The 25,975-nt window shown below is 38.7% G+C and overlaps 1 protein-coding gene across 1 annotated transcript in view; it reads right to left on the reverse strand.

The window, feature by feature from the left end:
- SLC6A4 (solute carrier family 6 member 4) overlaps positions 1–16,873 on the reverse strand; it is a 33,844-nt gene extending 16,971 nt beyond the window's left edge. The window contains exon 1 of the mRNA XM_053457035.1: positions 16,720–16,873. The gene's annotated coding sequence lies outside the window, so the exon portion shown is untranslated. The remainder of the gene's footprint in view (positions 1–16,719) is intronic.
- Positions 16,874–25,975: the final 9,102 nt, after the last annotated feature.

A 25,975-nucleotide genomic window follows, 5' to 3' on the forward strand; every position in this document is an offset into this window, starting at 1 on the left:
TTTCATCCCTTTTTTTCAATTTTGATATCAGAAAACCACAGAATATAAATTTAGGGTTTCAACAACCTACTGATGTCATAATTACAGCTTTAAAGATATGGTCTTCACAGCCAACCACAATACATGCTGTGCCAGACGGCCTGTTGGTATGCTGAGCGCATGCATCAATCTGAGACTTACTGTTGTCCAGACAATTACTGTTGTTACTGTTGGCCACACATTTATACTTATAAATAATTATAATCACCATTAAATTTCCTGTTGGTTTACACAGACATTCTAAATTCTGTTTATTATCATACAACAAACTTAAGAAAAGGGATGGGCATAAAAAGAGGAATCAGCTTTGGTTAAAATAAACATCTCTGACCAGAATATGGTGGTCAAAGGTAACTGTAGAACTCACATTTTAATACACACTTGTCTTAGGTTGCATTAACCTTATCTCCAAAATGAGATCCTTTAAAAAAGTCACTTGTTTTGTTTGAGTTATATAGAATATAGGTGATGATGTTGGTTGTTGGGCCTACTTAGGAATGGAAGTATTGACAACAATGCTTTCAGGACCTCAGAGGACTTTTCCTTAAACAGAAACCGCTAGTTTTAAGTGGAATTCAGGGGAAGTTTAGCTTAATTCAAATCAAATTTCACACCAGGTAAGCTTGACACTCGCCCAGACATACACTTTAAAAGGCCAAAGGGGTGATGGTTTAAAGATAGCTCTGTCCATCCTGTTCCCATTTGCCCATCACAGGTCCCATCTGTGTCTGTCCAGCTAATCATTGGGAGGGTATGAGTACCAGAAGAACAGCCCAGGTCTAATGCACAATATGAGACAAGGCAAGTCCAAGGACCAAGTCACGACTGAGGCGGTAGAGTGGGTACAAAATGTAGACCGACTAGATGTGCCAAATCTCTCATCAATTTCTATGTTTCAGTCTTTGTTTTCGAATATTACTCCTGACACTGAGGGAAATGCTTTAACGGACCATTCATGCATTGCTAATGAGGTAGTGGAATGTATTCTTCTTTCTGAATAATGTCTCCCATAACTGATATTGTCAGCACCTGTAGGATATTCCGAGAAACGGACTGCATCTACATCTTGAAATTGACACTGTGTTAGTTATTAAATCAGTATGTGGCTGTAGTATAAGAGTACCAGATCATTAAACAGCCATTGGGTATTATGCTCTCTACAAACAGAATGTTCTGGGTGCACAAGTGGGCCTCCTAAAACTGTATATTTTATTCATTTTTAGCATTTTAAACATGGTATACGTTTTAAGCAGTTTGCTTCACATTACATGTGTGTAGATTCCATCAAGAGACAAACTTTCACAAACCTTAAGTAAATCACATATATCTATATATCCTGCCTGTATCTATATTGTTGCTTTTTAATTTACTATATATATATATATATATATATATATGTAATATTCTGGAAGTATGTATAACAAAAGCCATTTTAGCGTAGACAGTTTCTGGATTATTTTAAGGTCTGTTGCCACCATCCATTCCCTGCCCGACAACAACTCTGCATACAGGTTTCAGGACTGTGGCCTAGTCAGTACTAATACAATTGTAAAGACACACTCCAGCCTTCATATGCACCTAAATGCATAATACAGCTGAGTGTCACTGTATATGTTTTTTTCCATACAAATGCATAGAGGGAATCATAGGAATCCACTGTATATATATATATATATATATTGTGTGTTTCTCCATCCACTGCTATTTGCCTCGCAGGGGGTGGGTTCTTTTAAGTGTATCTTCTGTATGTGTGTGTGTGTGTATGTGTATGTGTGTGTGTGTATGTGTGTGTATGTATGTGTGTGTGTATGTGTGTGTATGTATGTGTGTGTGTATGTGTGTGTATGTGTGTGTACATGTGTGTATGTGTGTGTATGTATATATGTGTGTGTATGTGTGTGTGTATGTATGTGTGTGTATGTGTGTGTGTATGTATGTGTGTGTATGTATGTGTGTGTATGTGTGTGTATGTGTGTGTGTATATGTGTGTGTGTGAATACTCGCTGCAGGCTCATGTCAGATTTCGAAGATTCTGAGAAATTAGACTTTACATAAATGTGCAGAGAGATTTTTGAGAGGTTTCTGAGCCCTTCATAATGCATTCCTCTTTAGTGAATGAACCCCCATTTTGTGTTTTGCTCAGACGCAGCGTGTTGAGCCTGAATAACCGCAGCCCACAGCACCGGGCCAGCAGTATGCCAGGGTGGGGGGTCTGGTGCAGCTGGTTTTGAGGCCCGCAAGGCCCTCCATTATGCCAGTGTCTCTACTGGCGCTGGCCGCTTCAGAGCAAACCAAGCCAACCGGGGGGGGGGGCCAGGCCGGGCCAGGCACACCTGTAACGGTGTACCTCCTGACAGCAGCTCTCACAGCGTGCTATAAAATCTTTCTTTAGTGAAGCTCTCAGGGACAATAAACTGTCTCTTAAAAATGGTAGCTTTCATGTTAAGTTAATTAGCAACAACTTGGCAACAATTTGAGTCCTGCATGCAGTGAGAGTTCTACAAATAGAATATGCAGCAGACAGTTGGTAATATTTGATCTTCACAACAAACAGATTGTAAGTAGGGATTTACACAGCCTAGGGATTTATAAGTGACTTGTGTAAATATTTTGATCCCTTCAGAAGAATTAAAAATATTTTATTAAACAGACATAAAAGTTTTGAATTATTGTGTGACACCTGTTATATACTGCGATTGACTGCGATTGACCCTTTGTAATTTGACTATTTTTTACCAGGCCCTGACGGACCATTGTGTACACCAGGTAAATGATACCCCCCCCGCTTACTATTTTAGTCGCTTGTGCAGATGATTACTGTATGCACGTGGCTGCGTGCTGTAAAAGTGTATGTGTGTAGCCATGTTTCTGCAGCAGACACCCACACAAGTCATTGTCTGTCCCTGCTTTCTATTATAATAGGACAAGATGGGCAAGCAGGAGAGGGCTGGCACCATATAGCACCAGGGACAGGTAAGAACGAGTGGACCTCAACCCCTTTGGTATCTAGTATACACACTAGAACACACACACTCACCATTACACTTACTCTACCATCAAACATCACTCCCTTCGCACTTATCACAGTCATCACACCTATCGCACACAACGCCTTACTCTCTTAAATCTATCACAAATCACACATAACTCCCATCACACGTATCACACATCACAACTCGCTTCCTCACACCTACTACACATCATTCATCACATCATCATGTCTATCACATAGAGCACCTCACTTCCTCACATCTATCACACATGACAACTCACACCCATCACAACTCATTCCCTATCAATTGCACATCACTCCCATCACACTTCCCATCCTTATATTACCTGAAAACCCTCATTATAGTCGCTTGAGCAGTGTATAAGCTGCCACAATATTACAGTGGGGTGATGTAACAACGTGTTATGTGACCTCACTTTACTTCTTCCTCTGCTATTCTTGGAGCAGAAACTCACTGGAGTTTGTCTTCCAGAATGTAAAGTGATAGGAAAAATAGACTGCAACTATTCTGCAAACGCCAGCTTTAGTTAAAAAGACTGTATTTGGTGGAACAAAAATTAGGGGCATTCCTAAGATTTTAGTGGCCTTGGTTGAAAAGATTTAAGAGACCAAATCTCTGATACTAGTGATTAAAGGAATAACTGTCCCTCTTTAATTGAATTCAACCACATTTAATTCACTACCCCTCCACTTATTCCATTCTATATATATATATATATATATATATATATATATATATATATATATATATGTATATATTATATCATATATATGCTCGGAAAGGACATCTAATAATAAAATGTAATTCAATTATTGCTCCTTTTATGTTTTAACTCAAATTGTAAAATTGACATGACTGTTCCTTTAATGTTTAAAATAAAGTGTTTGGAAACTTCAAACAAACAAACAAATACAATTAGATGACGAAACTGAACCCTTTTAGATCACAACATTCATGGTTATTAACAGATAAATGATATACTGTGCACGATACATGCATTAAAAAGCACAATTACATAATCAGATTTAACAATTATAACGTTTCGCAAAACCAATTATGCTGAAAGCTTTACTAAATAATTCTCTAACCAGAACTACGTTTTCTTTTTAAATGTAAGACTACATTTTTTTCACGCTAGGATTGCCAGTGTAATTATTACGAAATATAATTGAATAACGCACAAATCATTATTACTAAACATATCATGGCAAGCACTTCTGTGTTGCTGCTCCAGACTAGTTTCCTCCACAAATACGGTAAAGGTTTAACCAGTGGCGTCGGCAGGGGGGGCCAGAGGGGGCCATGGCCCCCCTACATCATGCTGTGCCCCCCGGTGTGCCCCCCCAATTGAAACGCCGTCTTTTTTTTTTTTTAATAGATCCGGAGGAGAGAGAGAGGCGCCGAGCGGTCGCTGAGGAATAAGTTCTCAGCGACCGTTCGGCGCCTCTCACTCTTCTCCGCGACCGCGAGGCCTCTGCCTTGGTCGCAGTGCCGGCATTTCAAGCCGAGCGCCGGTATATGATGTCATATCCGGTGCTCAGCAATGAAGCTGCGCACACTGCGGCAGAACCAGGAAGACAGAGACCTCGCGATCCCGCCGCTGGACTTCTACAAGCCCAAGGTAAGTGAACCTCAAAGGGGGGGAGGGGGGGTGGAAAGTTAGGAGGGGGTTAGAGAGTGAAAAGAGGTAGATAGGGATAGATTGGGAGGGAGAGAGGGGGTAGATAGGATAGATTGGGAGGGAGAGGGGGTAGTTAGGATAGATTGGGAGGGAGAGGGGGTTGATAGGATAGCTTGGGAGGGAGAGGGGATGGATAGGATAGATTGGGAGGGAGAGGGGATAGATAGGATAGATTGGGAGGGAGAGGGGGTAGTTAGGATAGATTGGGAGGGAGAGGGGGTAGTTAGGATAGATTGGGAGGGAGAGGGAGTAGATAGGATAGATTGGGAGGGAGAGGGGATAGATAGGATAGATAGGGAGGGAGATGGAGATATTAACATATATTGGCAGCAGGGGCTAATATTTATTGGCAGCAGGGTCTAGTATTTATATTCATATTGGCAGCAGGGTCTTGGGAGGGAGAGGGGGTAGATTGGGAGGGAGAGGGGGTAGATAGGATAGATTGGGAGGGAGAGGGGATAGATTGGGAGGGAGAGGGGATAGATGGGATAGATAGGATAGATTGGGAGGGAGAGGGGGTAGATAGGATAGATTGGGAGGGAGAGGGGATAGATTGGGAGGGAGAGGGGATAGATTGGGAGGGAGAGGGGATAGATAGGATAGATTGGGAGGGATAGGGGATAGATAGGATAGATAGGGAGGGAGATGGAGATATTAACATATATTGGCAGCAGGGGCTAATATTTATTGGCAGCAGGGTCTAGTATTTATATTCATATTGGCAGCAGGGTCTAGTATTTATATATATTGGCAGCAGGGGCTAATATTAATATATATTGGCTGCAGGGGCTAATTTTATTTATATTGGCTGCAGGGACGTGTGTGTATATGTGTGTGTATATATATATAAATATATATATATATATATATATTGTGTTTATGTACCATTTTATAATTGGCCCCCCTACTTTGGTCCCTGGCCCCCCATGTGCCCCCCCTAAATATGAAAGCTGGAGACGCCACTGGGTTTAACCCCTTGGTCAGAAATTATGAGTACTGGAACTCTGGATTAAAAGGAAAGTGAAGTCTCATAAAAAACATAATAAAAGGCATAATTAATAATAATAATAATAAGAAGAAGAACTAAATTGTTCAACTGCAGATATGTGCCTATGTCCAAAATTCTTTTAAATACTGAAAATATACCTTTGAATTTACTAGTTTGGAAGGCAAGTAAACACTTTTTTCTGAGTCAGGTTTTATAATCTAACAAGATTTTGCTAACTAAAATATCGACCTAAATCTACTTTTTTTTAATAAAATAATATAAGGCATAATTAAGTTATCCTAATAAATCCAAAGTAATTTTTGGCATTAAAAGAGACATTATTCAGACTATGATACGTTAGCTTTGAATTTCTTTGGTGTCCCCATGGCAAATACGTGTCCCCACTCCTCTGCTAGTTGCTGTGCCGGAGATGTGTTTAGCAGATGTGTCTGGCACATGATATTCTAGCCGCCAGTCAGCTCCAGCATTTGCTCGGCAAATGTTGTGGGGTTTGGAACTAACAATACCCCATGCAAATGTACGCAAATCAATTGCATTGCTTTCAATGGAAGCTCCTTCTTAAAATATAACCGGACCAAGGGAGCTGCTCATGTGGAGCTGCAGCTTCTCCCTATGGGTAATTTTTACATTTGAAAGCTTAAGTACTCTACAAGTACTTAAATAAGCATTGTTGTTTATTGAGGCTGATGGGGACATTAACATTTTCCTTTTAGTGTTGTTGTTTTTTTCAAAAATCCTTAACTTTTTTTTGCTGAAAAATACATTCTTAAGCCTCCTTCTGTTTTTGTGTATGTATGCATGACATGGAAGTAGAGAAGCACAGACATTCATTTGCTGGTTCTCCTTCAGTAAAGGTTTCCCCTAAGCATTCCTTCTGAAATTCCCCAGGAGGCGCAGGAGACTTGGTCCTGTGGCTAACTTAGTTACCGATTAGAAATTAGATTTGCCATGTTGAGATCTAAAGCAGAAGTCATATTAAAGAGCATGCTTAAAATACGATATACATATACATGCACATGGACAAAACAGAAAACTAACAAATCTGTAAAAATAGCAACAAAGCATGACACAATAACTAACTGAACTGGATGTTCTGCAACGAGTTTGTAATAAAAACATATTTATTTCTATATAATGCTAAAAAGTACAAATAACAAAACATTCATTTAAATTGTATGTTGCTCTTTTATGAGAAGCTACCATAAAACAGTTGTGACCCTGTGACCAGAAAATGGAATTAACTCACCTCTGTGTTTTATGGCAATGAGCCATTACATTACATCACCCTTATTTTTAGAGTACTGGCCAGGGCCGGATTGGGGATGACTACTGGTACTTTAAGGCCAATAGCAGCCAAATGACGTAAGTGCAGCCACTGGCTGGATAGGAACATGTTAGTGCATGGTACAGTCTGCGAGTGGCCTGACAGGACTTTGCCTGGTGTGCCAGATGGCCATTACTGGCTGGGTACTTGAAAAGTCCATAGTGCTACTATGACAATGACAATTTATTGTAACATTGAAACTGACAATTTACAATGTAACAATACTGTTACAGAAGGAGAAAAGGGACCTGTTCTTGCAAGCTTACAATGTATTAGTAGGTTAAGGAATAATGAGGTAGAAGGAGAGGAGTCTAATCCCTTGCGACGATTACATATCTCATGCTGTAGTGATCTCCATTCATGGGCAAATTCTCCATTGGTCCATTGTGCTACTGTACTGTGGACCATAACTGCATTACGTGTAGTTGACAGACTTGGCCTGGAACTAGAAGAGCTAACCACTTGCCCTTCTAACCACCTCTGCATGTCTGTGATTTTTATAATATAAACCCTTTAACAATCAAATATAGCAATTCCTATGAAAATGATAAACTGTATGGAGATAAATATCTTCTGAATTGAGTCATCTGTTCTCAAGTAACGACATTAGCTGTGATTATTTTAGAATGTTCCGTTATCAGAGTAGAATATGAAGAAGTCAGCAGCAGAATATGTGACCATTTACACTGAGATTGGGGTAAAACCCCATACCAAGATGTATCGACTCCTGGACAGTTATTGTTGTGTTCAAGTATTTACCAATTCTATTGCTCGAACAGAAGTATAACGGTCAGTCTATAAAAAGACTTAAAACCCAGAGCCCCAGAATCCTTGTGGTAGATGTTAGCTTCAATGGGTAGGGTTCTCCAGTTTTATTCTTTAATCAGGAACACCAGTTAAGACAATAAGAATGAATATAGTTTGAATTCTATTCTTCAGTTCTTGGGCTCTATTCCAGTTCTTCGTCTGCTCTTCATTTAAGATCCCAGCAGGCACATTTAGTAACATATTTGAGCTGAAACATTGAATTTTTGAGCTTATGTGCCATACAAGGTAATATTATTGGAAGAGGAGTACAATTAACCTGGGCCTCACATCTTATTGTAATACACGCAACCCTTGAATGCCAAAGAGATTTTCATTGAATCTTTGGTTGTCTCGACCAGACAGCTGCGTAGCTGCTGTGCACTACTTTTACAACCCAATTTACAAATTATCATTATAGAAAAACATGAAGGAGTGCTGTCAAAATTAAATAGTCCATTATTTATATATATATATATATATATATATACACACGTGTGTGAGTGGAATGCATTTCACACGTGAAGGTGGCGCTCAATCATAGACAATCATAGAGTTTTGTTGAATCATACCGTTGTATAATGTGTATTGTATCCTGCCAAATGCTGCATATTTTCTATGTGGATTTAAAACAATACGTTTTTCATTTTGTCAGCACTCCTTTGTTTTTTTTCCATTATTCAGTTGTCGATGTTAAGTCCTAGATAGCCTCTAGGTTTTTATGTTAATATATTCCTAAAGAAACTATTTAGTCTTGGATGTGCCAGATTTAATTACCCAGCTACAAAAAAAAAAACAAGGGTTGGATTTCCAAGTAGGCACAACAGGCATGGACATAGTGTGTCATTTTTGGTGAGTGCCATGGAAAGTGAAAGACTTGGAGCTTAACAGTACATCACTCTCACCAAAATCTACATATTTTACCTTATTTCTAACTATTTCATGCCAATTACATGCCTACTCCTTTTGTCGATATCATATTGCATGAATGTGATAGCCCAAACTCAGAACTGAAGGCCAGCTGACATTACCTCTATGAAGGACTCAAAATCAAATTCAGAAGCTCTCAAGGAGTTACCAGTGAATATGAATATACAATAACATACAATAAGCTGCTATGGCTATGATGTATGGCTCATCATAGAATGGTGTTGTATTTGTACAACAAGCCATTTTATATACAGTTTTATTGCTGCCTCACAGAGGAAACTGACTTGGAGCCCCGGGAGCGGAGCTTCACACAGAGACAACAAAGGTTTTAACTTGCAGGTGACGGACAGCCACTGCATCACACATTTTAGCTCTCGTGTGCCATTACAGAGAAAGAAATCTTCATCAACAATCAGTCTGATCCTGCTACAATGGCAGTCCAGAGCTGAAATGTGAGGCAAATTTCCTCTGCACGTGTAACCAACAACCTTGACATACGTTATATCCTTCTCAAAGAGTTGGTATCCCTCTAGGCACAAGGAAGCAAGGAGGTCCTTGTGTGGCCCTAAGAGTTCCAATGGATTTCCAGGACTGGGGTAGGGAGTGGGACACCACCCAGAGATCAAAATGCCTGGCAATCAGTCACACCCAGAGTCCCATGGGTAGATCCTGAATTCCAAGGTAAATATTCTCCAGTTGGACTCCAGTTAGAATGAAACTTATCCTCATAACAATTACAAAACTCAGGGGGGGGGGTTGAAGATGTAGCGAGAGGGGACTAGATTTGTGCTTGAGGATCCAGCTTCTTGGTTTGCGTGTTCATTGCTTTAAAAAATGTTGTAATTTGTTTTAAGCAGCAACATATTTATGTTAGGTGCTACACTCAGCCTGACCACAATCATAATCCTTACTGCTGAGCCGCGGGATATGATGTCATTTCCCATTGCGCTTAAGCTCTTTCAAAACACCGTCCCCTGACAGTGAGGCTTTTACCTTCTGCCAGACCTGCCATCCTCGGACTAGTAAGCCTAGGCCATAATGTGCCACTGTTTCAAAATGCACCTCTGTTAGTGGTAAAGTGAAAATCAGATTTCCATTATAATGGCGAGGAGAGGTACTCAGTGTGTTTAGAATACTGACAAACTATCTAGTCACATGGTTGACCTAATGTGTAACTGTACATTTCACATTATACTTGAATGACATGTGAATGAAGTTCATGTTGTACATTATTATTATTCAAAATAAAAAATGTTACTCGGCACTCGGTGTCGTGGTGTCTTTTATTTCCCCACAAGTGGTAAATTTTGGTCCTCAAAAGGACCTTTACGAAGCCATTGATGGCCCAAAACAGTGCCACTTGCGGTGATTAATAGCCACTGTGATGTTTACTTTAAATTATTGTATCTGGATTGGATAGAGTTGAACTATGGTACTCGTACTGTTGAGTGGTGCCAGACATCATAGTCTAAAACTTTATTACTGGGTACATTCAGAAAATATTCTCAGAGATAAGGGGTCCTTTTTGGTTACTGGCGGCTCCTTTTTTCCTGCACCTTATTTGAGCCTACCCATACTCACCACCCTTAACTGTCAGATACACCAACGCTCTCTATGGCTATTGAGCCCGAAAGTCTTTATTTATCATTTCAAAGCATTCATTTTTGTCAGTATCAGCTGCAATAATGTTACACTGGATCATGTAGAGCCAAGGTGCACCAAGTTAGAAAATATCAACTGAATGAGCAGAATCTCAGAGAACGCTTTTCTTGCCACAAGTGTCAGAATGACAAAATACAGTTCCCTGCTATTAAGGAACACATACAGCAATCATCCACCATTATCTATTTGGTGAAAGAAAGCAGTCCCCTGTCTCAGTGTTAATACTGACACCAAGTTATTAGCAATCACGTGCAACAGCTGTAGGTGGACCCACACTACACATTGGTATTATATATATATATATATATATATATATATATATATAGACCAAAGAGTGCCTGCTCTTTTGTGCAAACCTCTTTTGACATTTTTTCTACCCATAGTAGTCCAATTAACCATGGCAAGAAAACAATTAGGAGTGCTTTGACTTTCCTTTATATATATATATCATACATACATATATACAATACAAAGGTTTTAGGCAGGTGTGAAAAAGTTCCGTAAAGCAAACATGCTTTCAAAAATAGTTTATTTTTTCATTTAACAAAACATTTAGCAAAGTGAGTGAACAGAAGAAAAATCAAATCAATATTTTGTGTGACCACCCTTTGTCTTTAAAACAGCATCAATTCTCCTAGGTACACTTGCACACAATTTGTAGGCATATTGTTAGTTGTATCATTAAAACAATTATACTAAACGGGTTCTAATGATCATCAATTTCATATGTAGGTTGAAACACGATCATTAACTGAAACGGAAACAGCTGTGTGAGGAGGAACAGCTAAACTCACTAACAAGGTGAGGTGTGCTGGAGAAAGTTTAATGTCAAAACATATACACCATGGCAAGACTGAGCACAGCAACAAGACACACGGTAGTTATACTGCATCAGCAAGGCCTCTATCGGGCAAAAATTCAAGACAGACAGGGGTTTCCAGATGTTCTGTCCTTTTGAAGAAGCACCAAGAAATGGTCAACGTTAAGGGCCGTAGACGCAGTGGTCGGCCAAAGAAAATTATTGCAGCAGATGAAAGACACATCGTGTTTACTTCCCTTCTCAATAAGAAGATGTCCAGCAGTGCCATCAGCTCAGCAGTGGTCCACATGGAAAGCATGCAGCCAAAAAGCCATACAATAGCAAATCAACTACTTATGAAAACACGGGAACTGGGGTGCAGAATAATGGCAGGGGGTGCTCTCGACTAATGAGTCAAAATGTGAAATATTTGGCTGCAGCAGAAGGCGGTTTGCCAAAGGACTGGAGAGCGGTACAAGAATGAATGTTTGCAGGCTACAGTGAAGCATGGTGAAGGTTTCCTTGCAAGTTTGGGGCTACATTTCAGCAAATGGAGTTGGGGATTTGGTTAGAATTAACAGTCTCCTCAATGCTGAGAAGCACAGACAGATACTTATCCATCATACAATACTGTAAGGTAGGCATCTGATTGGCCCCAAACTTACTCTTCAGCATGACAGCGACCCCAAACATACAGTCAAAGTTATTAAGGACTATCTTCAGCGTAAAGAACAAGGAGTCGTGGAAGTGATAGTATGGTGCCCACAGAGCAACATCATCGAGTCAGTCTGGGATTATATGAAGAGAGAGAAGCAACTGAAGCTGCCTAAATCCAAACTGTGGTTAGTTCTCCAAGATGTTGGGAGCAACCTCCCTGCCGACCCTAAAAAAACTGTGTCCCAGTGTACAAAGAAGGCAATGGATGGTCACACCAATTATTCATTTGATTTAGATTTTTCTTCTGTTTCCACACTCTGCATGTTCTTAAATGTTAAAATAAACTATTAACACGTCTTTTTTTAAAAGCATTCGTACTTTACAGTATTTTTTTCACACCTGTCTAAAACGTTTGCCTAGTTCCGTATATCTTTATTTTTTATTTTATAACATAACTTTTCTAAAAAGCCTTTCTGTGGGATATACAATGTTACTGATATCAGCGTTTTCCTGAATTTGTTCTTTTGTTCTTACATGGCGACGTTGTTTTCCTTCATTAAAACCTCTCATTTTGAATGGATGGTTGGTAATAAAGAGCTTAAGTAACATTTTGACCTCTGATTACACTGAAGTGTCTATGAAACGAATTAAGACCTGTTGAACATTATCGTGCGGATGAGTCTGAACATGCATTGTATTGTAGCTGGTGTATGAGTTTAACACTGCGTTGTATACTTTACACCAGAGTGTGTGAGAATAAACCTGCCGTGCGTTATTATATGTTGCTTTAATCCAGAGCTATAAACAAGTTCATGTCTGTGTGTTTAGTATGTTCTCAGTCATGCATGTATGACTTTGATCCTAGAATACATATCAACGCATGTAACTTTATATCTTTTTCCTGGTCTTTTTCCTAAAGTAGGAAAAAAATATTTTATGACGAGTCTCTTAAATACAATTAATTATTACATTTTGTACAGAAATATTTGCTGCATGATATGTATGCTGCTCTAGTGTTTTTGATACTGGTATATGCCAGAGCTGGGTTGCACTTTACTATTCACGTTATTGTTTGCAAATAAAGCACTAGTTTTTACACTGATTTATTGGGCATAGCTTTAACAACGGACAGCACTGAGAGTCACGCCACTTTGGTTTACATAGTTAATGAATATGAAGTTTAACTTTTCTGAAAGGGTGGTAGATAAGTGGAACAACCTCCCAGCAGAAGTGGTAATAACTTAGTGAGGGAATTTAAATATGGGATCTGAATTTAAAACAAGACCAAGGGCTGATTAGGATCTGAGTCTCAACATCAGGAAAACCAGGCAGGGTAAATGGACTGAATGGGTCTTATCTGTTGGCAAATTCCAATATATATATATAATATCACATAATACTCTATAGGTAACAAATTTGGATCTTTTTAATGACATGTAGTCAGAGACTGTGTTGGCCATTGGAATATTTTTTGACTTTGGACACAATCTGTTAAGATAAAAAGTAGTTTAAGGGCAATTATATGTCTAATTTAACCTGCTAGCTAAACCATCATATGTGACAGGTGCGAGCACTTCGCCAAGATTTCACTGCATGCAATAGCCACACGCTTATCACACGCATATAATAACTATGGATCTCTGCCATGGCATCCCTGGGCAGACATGATTCAAAGCAACAGCAAGCTGGATGACCACGTTAGCCATTTTTCCAGGACACGCACACGTTTATTATACATCTGGGAGTTTACAGGACAGATGAACATCTCAGCTCCCGGACTTCGCTATGTTTTATAAAAGGCCAGCTACAGAGACCTTCTCCTGTAAGAACAGTTTAGCAGACCTACCCCTTGTCACAGGGAATTTAATGTTGTATTTGATGTTCATTTGGTTATCACTTCTGCTGGGAAGCCATTTTACTTAACTATCCCTTAATTTACCCTTAACATTTTCTTACATTGCACCTAAGACTCTGACCATTTCTCTCTCCAAGATTACATACAACCCAAACCTTTCAAGGGTATTACAAGCTTCTGTTGCTGACCTATATTGGAAGGACATAAATAAAGTGTATTCTGCAAGTCTAATAGCTCTGTTTAATTACTGTTTTATCAGCAAATTGTGAAAATTGGAACATGCTTGTTTTAGCATTTAAATGCAACAGCCTCCCAGCAGAAGTGGTAGAGGCTAATACGGCGAAGTTAAACATGCATGAAATAGGCATAAAGCGATCCTGAATTTAAAACAAGACCAAGGACTGATTAAGAGTCCTTACATAAGGAAAACCAGCAGACTAGATGGGCCAAATGGTTCGTATCTGCCGTGACATAACATTTTATGTTACTATGTTACTAGTGAACCATATAAAATTTACCGGCAAGTCATATAATAGATTATACAAGAAAAAGCCATTGGTTACAACAAAGTTTATTGAATTACATATGCTGACTAGCCTTTGCTAATCTAATATTTTCATAGCGGAAATACTATTTAGAGGGACACATATATACCCCATCAATCCGCCTTTAATCTCTTTTGTCCTACCCAGACAATATACAGGCATCGCATATAATGTCATTAGAATTCTTACTTTTCAAATTCTGCATTTAAAGTTGATGTTTTTGTACTTTACGATAAACATTGCTGAAAGGATACAACAAAATGCAGGAATTGATCTAATGGTTGTTATGTATAAATAAGGTGATTCTGGTGCAAATTTTTCAAAAGCGCTTCCGTTACTAAGCAACCAACGGATCTTACTGGAGCTTTTCATTGGCTGCCATGGCGAGAAGACCACTTTTTAAACTGTGCACCAGAATCAGTTGTATAACTCCCTATAGATTATGTGGTCTACTCGCCAAAGGAACCATTGGAAAACGGGACTCTTTATCAACACATGGATGACAAGTATGATGACTTCATTAATTCAACATTTCAGGATTTTTTGGTTTTTCATATCTGATTAAATCTTGAAATCTAGCACAATCCCAGTGTGCTATCTTGGTCATTTAATAGGTTAAAGATATCTTAAACCATCTAAAAACAGCTTAGATGAGCTACTGTGTGATTAGATGGTAAGTAGTAAAAAAAAAAAATATATGTATTGAAATCACCAAAACAAGGACTACAAAAGAAAAGATCTAAAACATAACAAAAACATTAAGCGTTATCAATCAGTGGAATGCAGTGTGTAAATAGTTAACAAACTGAAATATCCAACACACACAGATATATGAATTTCATAGAAAACATATTATGTGTCCTTTTTATTATGATGATCATCATCATCATCATCGTGTGCCAATTCTGTGCTGTAGTAAAGCGCATTGCTCAGTGGATCAGGACAGATGTGGGGAGATCTTATCTGACTCTCTAATGTTTCCAACATGTTTTTATAATAAAGGTTCCAATCGATTCATCATATCACCACGGTAACCCCTGACAAATGACAAAATATGACCTTATAGTCTAGTACTTATGGAAACTTTCTAACTTAGTTGACCATGAGACGACGCAAATAACCCTTTAATATTTCACTGAAAATAATATTTTATAGTGACTCTAATCGCAGCAACCAAATGATGAAAAATACTTATCAGGATGAGAAACTATTCTAAATTATGTTACCCCTAGGAATTTCAAGTGTGATATACTAGTAAGAAGAGTACAAACAGTGATTCACCGTTTATCATTAAATCAGAGTAAAATATGAAGGTGATCCAGAAGGCATGACCCAGAGAATATACTCATTCCCAGGTATGTATATCATTGCTGGGAGTGCTGTTTTATTTAATAAAGAGTTTATTTAATGGGAGATACAGCTCTACACAGTCTATAAAAAGAAATTAAACATATCCCATAAATCAATAGTAATAGTCAATAGTAAAAGTGGAAACGTTGGCTTCTAGAAAAAAACTGATTAGAAGCTATTTCTATTCATCCATATTAATCAGTTATATGAGATACAGCACCTCTATCCTTTCTATTCAAAGAGAGATTTCACCCTTTTTGGATCTACTTAGCACCCTGTATGATAAGAGAGAAGACAATTTCTCAGCCATAATTCTCATAATTCTCATAATCCTCCACATGTAATCATTAATCCCCTCTACCCTGTAGCTACTGGAAAACAGACATTTGATAGAAGTTATTCTAGTTACCCCTACCATGTAACTATGATTTAAGGAACCCCCTGGAGAAACCAAAAAGTTATTGAATATGGAAAACATATACCGTATATTTGTTATTTAACTCAAACAAACCATCTGCAGGGTAAATATAGATTTCTGTTCATAGCACCGTATCTAATAGCTTCATTTAACCTTTCGGTTAACAACTGATGATTAATCTCCCATGTTTTATATGACATGTAATAATGAAATATTTGGGGCAAATCAGGACAAAGTAAAGTCCACTTTTGCAGCTCATCCTGGTGTGTTTATAAGATGAGCTTCAGTAGCTGCTTCTAGCTGCCCTTTCTATTATCCAGAAAACACCAAATCCAGAATGTGTCACTTTCTGCCAAGCTGTAACAAAACTAAAAAACTTTTATTTGCCCCAAATGCAGCCAGGAGAAAAAAATAAATGCCTGCAGCACCAGAAACTGAGCTTCAAGACACAGATTATATAACGATTATAACACACAATATCCCCCAAAAGAGTTATGTGTGACAATGTGCAGATCAGGGCTTTGGAAACAAACATTCGAATAGTTTTATAACACAAAAAGAACACGCAGTTACACAACATGCTGCTTGTAAGAAGTGGGTGAAGTTACATGCTGTGATAATAGTATAAGTACCTGTTCAGTGTTGTAAAGCCTGGATGTATCAATAGTCTTCTTGACTGGGGACTTCTTACCCTCTCATCACCTGCTCGATGAGCTCTCAGCTGTTAAGTGTAAGGCTCAGCATCCTGCTCAGCTTTTGTACACCAAACCCCCTCACATGGTCTGATTTGCAGATAAATCTACTGCCAAAGGGCTCTTTAAGACAGATTTTGCGTCACTTTCAGACAAGTAAACTTGACTTTCACTGAGCTGCAACTCACACGCGCCCTCTAGGGGTGGTAGCGGGGATTTCACCTGCTGGGTAACAAGCAGGTTACTTACAAGAGACACAGGAATGTCTTTTAACAACTTAAACTCATTCGCAAGGATAATGTCACAGGCTTTCACATGGTTAAAAAAATATTATAAGAGTTATTCAAGGAGAACAAGATGTACCCTTCCTGATGATATTAACAATGGGTCCATGTGCATCAGATACATACATACATACATACATGTATACTGGCTCCCACCTTTGCTGGAGACATCAGCTTGAGCAGTAGGGATGGGAAGTATCTGTATGTGTCTCATCCAGAACCAAATTGAACCTTTTAGCGCTTGTAAGATGGTTTATCCAGGGACGCATAAGATTAGATATAATTGAAGCAGAATTGGAAAACCCTTGAACGTTGGTATTTCATTCACTGTATTAAAAACAGCAACACTGATGAGTGGCTTTCTTACTAGAAAGAAAAGGTTTAGGCTGATATGAAAGCGGAAAATCCAGAAAAGAGGGTTTTACTTGGAGGCTAAGAATTAAAAAAAAACGCTGTATAGGAAAATGTTATATATATATAATAGGAAAATGTTTAATGTTTTAATTAAGTGTATCTACAGTATATCGATGCTCTACTGCACTTGGGCAGTAGTAGAAAATTGAGCAACGTGTTTATTGGCACAATATCATGTTATTACTATCACTTTCCAGAAATCCAACACATTAGAAATCACCACTATAGTGGCGTAACGGATGAAGATAAGTAATGTATTATGTATACACCATTTAGGCTGCATCGTAAGCTCTCTTATTCGTCATCATTATGTTAAGGGAACACTCCAGTTACATAGTTACATAGGCTGAAAAAAGACATGCGTCCATCAAAGAAGGCAAAAAAAAAACAGTTGTGGCTCTTTCCAATTTTGCACTAACCAGGGAAAAAAATTGTAGCTGAGTGGTCCCTTTAAATTTTCATAGTGCCCCCCCAATGCTTTAAATGATTCTGCTGAAGCCCCCCATATGCATTTGCCCACCTCCCTGCTATCTGGCTAAACACTTCTCCCATCACGTGATCTACCTAGGGCTCTCTGAGCATTCGGGGTGAAGTCTATATGATAATATAGAAGTCTATATGATTGTTGAGGATCCTGGGACCCTGGACTGTCCCTTTAATTCTTATTAAGTTGCTGATTGTTGTTGATTGGTTCAGACATCCTTGGTAAGGTTTGGTTTGGAGAACAAAAAATTGATCAAAATCCTGGTCCCTTGTGCCACAAATTTTTGCTTTCTATAGGAACACTTTTAAACAAAGTACCATTTAAACTAACTGAAAAAATAACACGTTTTAATTGATTCAGGCTCCCTTTTGAGTTGTTAATATTTGTTCTGTATTGGGCAGGGTCCAGAAACCTAATTTGCCCTCCGATAATCTTTGCCCCAGTCACTCTCTCCTTCGTATTCAAGCAGCTTTCTGCACAGGAAATGCCTGAAATGAGACTTAGTTCCCAGTCACAAAACAGATCTGGTCGTGATAATAGTATCCAACCGAAAACAATGTTATGTATCAAAGACAACCTGTCTCTTTATAGAATATGTAAATGTCTTTTATTTCACTTATCTCAGAATGCTGCATTTATGTATTTTATAACAGATTATGCAACTTGCCCTCTTGTTGATATGATCCTATTTGGGGTCAACGTGAAAGAAATGACAAAGTGACATAAGGGTCATTGGAGTCGTAGTTCAACAAAAGCTAAAAATCAGCTTTTGGGGCTTCACTGAGATGTAGATTTGCCTTTTTCCTATTATTTCATTTGAACATCTGAGCTATATTTGTTTCACAAAAATAATGGGGGAAAAAACCTTGAAAATATGTTATATTAAGCGATGCTTTGGTTTTGCGGATAATGAACCAGGAGGAGACTGTGATGGATCATAGGGCTGCCCTATGACTTTTGGGAGGATTACCCAAGGGTCAGTACTGTACTGATAATTTAAGAAGTTTCCTAGTAATTTTGTGGAATGTTTCCGGATATCTGAGGGTATGTTCATCGCTCATGTGCATGTCATTTCTAGAGAAGATTAATGTGATGGGGTTAATTATAAGTTTGGAAGGAAGTCTTGACATAAAACTTAGCTAAGTTTATTCAGGGCTAGACGGGGGCTCTCTGTGCTAAAAGTAAGCTTGGCACCCATTCCAAAAATAAATAAACACCAATTTAAAAGGTAGAATATAAGGACATTATGTCTCAATATGAGTTTAACTTTATATATATATATATATATATATATATATACAACAGGTAGACAGGTATATATATATATATATATATATATATATATACAACAGGTAGACAGGTATATATATATATATATATATATATATATATATATATATATACACAACATTGGCTTTATGAGACTTAATATTTCAACTATGGCGCATTTACTATGAGTGAGTATACTGAAGTTGAAGGCTATATGTTTTGGGTGCTGTTGGCTGCAACAGCCTTAGTTGGGTTCTACCGATCAAGGTCAAATTTTGAATTTGAAACATAAGGGGTGCTTCTTTTGTAAAGCCAATGGTTATTTGTACGGTCACAGACTGAACATTTGAAGCTATAACCTTGTTTTAATGTCTTGCTCGCTCACAGCTGATATAACACAGATGGCAGATGACAGTGTTATGGCACATCAATGTGAATATGAGCCAAGAGTAGCTTTGCTCTCACTATTTTTACCACTGCAGCTGAGGACATGATCCAAATCATTTTACGAGGGTTTAAGATGTTTCCTAAAGAGATCTAGAGCACGGCGGATCTCTAGTTATTTAAGTAATATTGAGCGTGGCAAACAGTCACCCACCATACTGTTTGGCCAGATGGTCCAGTGTAAGTTAAGAAAAATAGCAGATGTTCTAAGGAAGAATCTGAAACATATACTTTTATACGAGAGTCACATGCCATTCACTACAACCCCCAATGCATTATATATTTCCGACATAATCAGACCACTAAACTGTTTCTGAACCCACTCAAAGCTGGAAGGGAAGAAAAATAAGGGTTAACGCACTGTCAGCATAATAGGAAAGGGATTCAACAATCAGTTTAAAATGTTTGAAGGTTATCCTAAAAGAATGGAAATAATAGCTGTGAAAATAAACACAGCCCTGAAAATATTTATTATCCCAAATACTGGATGGTACAATTTGCATTATTGGTTTATTTTGTATTCGTTCAGCATGTACACGCTGCTCAGTGGTGATACAGAGACTTGTAAGACCACACAGATCGGCAAACGATTAGACTTTAGGTCAGGGGTGGGTATCCTCTGTCATTTCCCATACTACTCACATAACCCTCAGCCAATCTATATGTCAGAGTACTAGTCACATAACCGTAAGACCAAAAATACGGTTAGTGTCCCATTAATGTTAACGGGAAGAATACTGTAAATATCATTTGGTTTAATTTGTATATAAAAGAACATTGTAATGCATATTCTAATCTGTGAGATATTGCAGCCCCTGTACCTGGGTGGTCTCAGGTCCTTATGGCCACCTAAGGCTCCTGGGTGCACAAGTAGGCACTTTGAAACTATAATATCTGCTAATAGTAACTTATGTGATTATTATTTATTAGTAAGCATCTGTCAGGTTCATGTTAACTTGACAGGGTACATTCACGGAGGTTGTGAGCCGTCAACACAGTTTGCATAGGACGGGGGCCGTGATGTTACACTAACCTGCAACGCTGGATCATGTCTTTGATCTGAATTTAAAGTAAAGAACCACAGAAACCCCATTCACTAACGATATCACTATCCCTTTCAGATGTTTTCCCATAATAAATACCATGTAGGTGTACAATTAACTAGGGCAACCAGTTGTTCCTACAGCACAAATGCCCCGTTCCCCTAATACCCCATCATACGACCAAGGAAAGGCAACACAGAGGGAGTATTGGCAGGCGTGATTGATCTGGCCTTTGCAGTCATGATACTGCGACAAGGACATGAACGGTTGTCAGTTGGGAATGTAGGTTTCTCCATGCAGCTCTCCTTTCATAGAAACATGAGTCGTGTATTTCATGTGTTCACCGACCCCCATGGGGTATTAGGAGAAAAATATGCAAATATGATTTTTTTTATTTTTGATTTACAGAAGTGATAATACACTAATAGATGGGGCAGGAGCACCTGATTTCGGAACCTGTGGATTGCTTTAAATGATGTAATTCCGAGAAATAGTCAGTTCTCACCTAGAGAGTCGTTACTGGCCTTATGCCACCTGGTGGTCAGCAACGAGAACATCATCAACGAGATACGTTGGTTTGATTCAATGACCCATTTAAGAACCATACTTGTCGTGAATTGTCTCATGCCAGCCTATTGAACAACAGACTATATATTTTTTCAAAATATCCTATAATTTGAACTATTTCTTATTAACAAAAGTACTAACATTTTAAAAATGTAAATATCTAAGATTAGTGGCGTCGCTACAGGGGGGCAAGGGGGGGCAATTGCCCCCCCTAGGTTATTCCTTGCCCCCCCTGTTGCCCCCCCGCCGAATTTGTAACCCCTTGACTGCTAACGACGGCATGGTGCCGTCGCTAGCAGTCCCAGTCAGGTGCTAACGACGGCACCATGCCGTCACTAGCATTACCTTACCTTGATGTAGGTCTGTGGACCTCCATCACCACCTACCCCGGCGATCTGCCCCTCACACTGAAGGGCATCACCGGAGCCACCAGATCTGCCCGGTGACGTCTCGCGCAATGACGCGATGACGTCACCGCGCAACTTTATTAACAACTGACAATTGTCAGTTAAAGAGGTATGGGGGCATGCAGCTTAGATGCCTGTATCTCAGGCATCTAAGCAGCTACATACCCCCAACATATACCATTGGAAAGGTAATCGCCTCGCCTTTCCAACGGTATATAAAAATAATAAAAAATATTAAGTTAAAAAAATAAAAATGTAAAAGAAATGATTTTTTAAACATTTTAAACACAATTTATTAAATTATTTAAACAAAGTAGTTTAACTTTAAAAAAAAATAAGTTTAAGTATTCTAGCTAAATGATCACTGTGGTAGCCAATGTTACCACAGCGATCATATCGCTATAAAAAGTCACATTCCCTTTTTAAAAATGGCCGATACTAATTTTTAATCCTATGATCCCTTTGATCATGGGGTTGAATTTAGCCAACGGTAGAGGGAGGCAATTTTTGAAATCCTGATGAACTGCAAATATTATTAAAATCAGCCATTTAGCCTGTGCGGTACGTGAGTAACCATCTCTTCGCTGGAGCGCCTTGCATTTTTACTGCAAAACTTATTTTTGCTGTAAAAGTGATTTTTTTCTCCCTTTACCATCATTTCTTTGGGATTGTAAGGGGAAAGAATGGTGTGTGCTTCTGTGAGTGAATGTATGGAAAGTATGGTGTGTGATTCTGCGAGTGAATGGAGATATGAAAGGCGTGTGAATGGTCAGTAATTAGGGTTGAAGCCTTGACGTGGCATTACTGCTCACGTAGGAAGTTAAATTATGGCACAAAAAGTACACATTTGCAAAAACGACATCCCTTGGCGCATCAAATGAGGGGCTGCATGTGTTTCTAGTACAAACCTGGAGTGCGCAAGACACAAATGAACATGTCGCTATGGATAGAAAAAACATATTTTCTAGCCAAAGCGACATATTCCATCATTATTTGTGCACTCAAATTTTGTCCTAGAAATACATGTAGCCCCTCATTTGAAGCTCCAAGGGGTGTAGTTTCTTAAAATGGATGAATTGTCTGAATGAGGGAGAGCATGAGTTAATATGTGGATGAATTGTCTGAATGAGGGAGAGCATGAGTTAATATGTGGATGAATTGTCTGAATGAGGGAGAGCATGAGTTAATATGTGGATGAATTGTCTGAATGAGGGAGAGCATGAGTTAATGTGATTGTGCGTATCATAGATGTATAATTGTGGAAGGGCAAAGATGGCACTAGCAGGATGTTTGAGCCTTGGGGACCAAGATGGCACAAGCCGGGTGTATATGGGACAAAGATGGCAAATCGTATGTGTGTTATCTGGGTGTGCAACCTGTGATCTATCCCTGTAATTTAGGGGGTTTTAAATATACCATTAATGCCGTGTTTTTATGTGAATTCCAATTGATCTATACCTGCAAAGCTGGGTTTGTGTGTTCTTCTGTAGATCCATATCTGCTATGCTATGTTTCCATACATTATTTATGTATACCTGCAAATACAGGGTTTGTATGTCTTGTTCAGTTGATTTATACCTGCAATGCTGTTTCCATGTATTTATTTGATCTGATTCTGTTTATTTGATATATACATTCAGTGCTGAGATCACAAGTGAATTTCAATTGATCTATACATGCAAAGCTGGGTTTGTGTGTTAATGTGTTGATCTATACCTGCTATAGGCAGCAGGGTCTAATATTTATATATATATCGGCAGCAGGGACTAATATTAATATATATATCGGCAACTGGGGCTAATATTAATATATTTGGGCAGCAGGGGCTAATATATATATATATCAGCTGCAGGATCTAATATTAGGCCCTTAAATCATTTAGTGCAAAAGTTAAGGTATTGTGTTGTTTAAAGGATTTCAAGGATTAGTCGTACTAAATTGTGGCTTCAGGCTTCCCATGTTGAATGATCAAGTATTGTATTGTCCTATAACAAAAGTATCATTCCATAGCACATTACTTTTGGCAATATATATATATATATATATATAATGTGTGTGTTTTTTCAGTGGTATGATTTAATGGTGGAAATTATTAATGCCCCCCCAGTTTGACTGTGGTATCTTGTGTGCCCCCCCTATATATTGTTTCTAGAGTCGCCACTGTCTAAGATTATTACTTGCAGTTACTTTTGCTGTGATAAAAATTATTTGAAAAGTGCACCATATACTAAAATATGTGCTGCTGCCCGTGCAAGGATTCCCCTTGTCAGGCTGCTCCATTCCTGGCGCCTCTACGCTGGTAGTTGCGCTCATTTAGCACTTAAGGCCACTCCCCGGCCGTTCTCTCGCGTCCTTCGTTGCAGCGCTGAAGTCAGCAACCTTTGAGGCAACTCACTCCCTCCCTTAGGCGTGCTACTTAAGACATGTGTCTGTCAAGGGTCTCCTGATGTTATTTTGTCGCTATGCGGGCGATTGTCGGGGGGTGTCTTATCAGAGTGACATTATTCTGATGTGTAGCAACTTGGATGTCACGGTTTTTGCTCCCCTCCCTTTTCTTTTCTGTATCCCACATATTTGAAAAATTTCAATAAACATTGATTTACCCTAAAATATGTGCTGCTACTACTACTGGCCAATATAAAGTACAGATATATATAAAAAAAGTTCTATTCTGCAAATAGAACAAAAGACACTGGATTCTTTTTACAAATAATTTGTATATGGAATAAATGAGTGCTTTGTTTTTTTGCTCTAGAATTTATATATTTTTGTATTGCTTAATTTTTAGTTTTATACACTATATGGACAAAAGTATTGGGACACCTGACCATTACACCAACAAGGATTTTTATAACATTGCATTCTAAAAACATAAACATTAATCTGAAATTCCACAAGATTTTGGAGAATTTGTTTGTTAATTTTTGCCCATTCATCCAGTAGAGCATTTCGAATTTTTCCAAAATGTCTTGGTATGTTCCCCTTCAGCATACCATTTTGGACAATGCTATGCTTCCAACCTTATGGGAACAGTTTGGGGAAGGTATTTTTCTGTTCTAGCATGGCAGTGATCCAGCGCACAAAACAAGGTCCATAAAGACATGGTTGGATGACTTTGGTGTGGAAGATCGTGACTGGCCCGCACAGAGCCCTGACCTTAACCCCATAAAGGGTTAGTGACACCTGAGTTCCGTTACACACAGAGATACTAATATAATACACTAACAAATGCACTCTATCATGCAGTAAACACATGCAACACCATACAATTGTTCATGCATACACTAACAGGCACACTCTGGCACCATACATATACACTCACATACACACTCTAACCCTCTACATACACCCTCTCCCCATCCCATTATCCCTCACTTTCCTTCCTTCACACTCCCTCTTACCTTACAGAGCCTTGTCTTGATCACAGCTTGCTGTGCCGCTGCTCCCTACTACCACAAATGTAATGGCCCTTAACTGCCAGCTTGACAAATAGTTCAGTCAGAGGGATGACTTTCAAGAAATCGTCTCATGTTAACTTTATGTTATGCAAAACCAAGTAAACATCGCTGTGGCATATTAACATCATAATCCTTCCCGTATACCAAGTTGTAATAAATGCAAACCGTCAACCTAATTCTGTACTATGGGGCACCTGTGATTCTGAGTCTTTGTGGAACATGTTAGACAAATAAGACCATCAAATTAATTTCAGATGCTTTTAGGGCACTGCATCGAAGGACTGTATGCTATTATTTTATTTGGCCCTTTTGGGAATTAATTAGAGCTTCTTGGCAATATGCCACAAAATAGTCCAGAACCTGCCTAGGAATTGGAAGCCACATTCCGTTGGTTGAATGGCGACATATTCATGTCTAGATCTTCACTGAATCCAGAGATTATCCCACCGGGACCCTTAGCTCTGTATACACAGCTGTTCATAGTGTTTCTATTAGGTTAACAAGCCTGAGGGACAAATATTTATTTCAAGCTTGCCTGATTAAAACTTCAACATAATGAAATAGAACTTTGATGAAACAGGTTTTCTTCAAATAGAATTGGATTGTTATGAACTGTAGCCATTCCGCTCACAGGTCTTCTCCAACATTTATCCCACAATGGAAAATGGAAGCAGCGGTACAAGTGTAGTTAACAGAGATTTCAAAGGGGGCCATATTATGGAGATTGCCAGAGATAGGCAAAATATAAAAGAGGATAGAGGGGAAAGGATCAGATGAGGGGGGGAAACAAGCCAAAAAAAGGGCAAGAGGGAAACTAATTTGGACA

The sequence above is a fragment of the Spea bombifrons genome, chromosome 2 (assembly GCF_027358695.1).
Source record: "Spea bombifrons isolate aSpeBom1 chromosome 2, aSpeBom1.2.pri, whole genome shotgun sequence".
NCBI classification, from domain to species: domain Eukaryota; kingdom Metazoa; phylum Chordata; class Amphibia; order Anura; family Pelobatidae; genus Spea; species Spea bombifrons.